The following is a 706-nucleotide window of genomic DNA, read 5'->3' on the forward strand; positions in this document are numbered from 1 at the left end:
TTTCTTTCTTTCTTTCTTTCTTTCTTTCTTTCTTTCTTTCTTTCTTTTTCGTTTTCTTTCTTTTTCTTTCTTTCTTCTTTCTTTCTTTCTTTTTCTCTTTCTTTCTTTCTTTCTTTCTTTTTCTTTCTTTCTTTCTTCTTTTTTATAGATTCCACATGTAGACAAGTATATTCAGTAAATATTACTAAATTTATTGGTTAATGTATTATTCATAACTTTTCAACTCTGTCAGGGTGGTATATTTTTAACTTAGTATAAATTTTGGTTTTTACTTTATTATTTCAGTATGCTTTTGAAAAAAAATTATAAAATAGTTTGGATCATCTTTTCTCTTTTTCAACTCACAGAAACAATTTCTATAAGCTATAAACATTTTGGTAAAATTTTCTGAGATTTTATACTGCATGTGTGTGCGTGTTTAAAGACGTTGGTTTCATATCAGCAGTGGAAGTATCAACAATAGCTTAATTTTAATATTTTCTCTTGAGTTATTTTTAAAAATTGTCCTATATTTCATTTTCCCATTAGCTTTCAAAATTATTTGTATAAAGGTGTAAGAGGACTTAAAAATAGAAAATGTATATGTATTTATCTCACATTTTAATTTTTATGTTCTTTATTTCTTCCTCTGTTATTTCTTTCTTTGCTTCCTTCCTTCTTTCCTTCCTTCCTTCCTTCCTTCCTTCCTTCCTTCCTTCCTTCCTTC

The sequence above is a fragment of the Phoca vitulina genome, unplaced genomic scaffold (genome assembly GCF_004348235.1).
Source record: "Phoca vitulina isolate PV1807 unplaced genomic scaffold, GSC_HSeal_1.0 scaffold5, whole genome shotgun sequence".
NCBI lineage: Eukaryota > Metazoa > Chordata > Mammalia > Carnivora > Phocidae > Phoca > Phoca vitulina.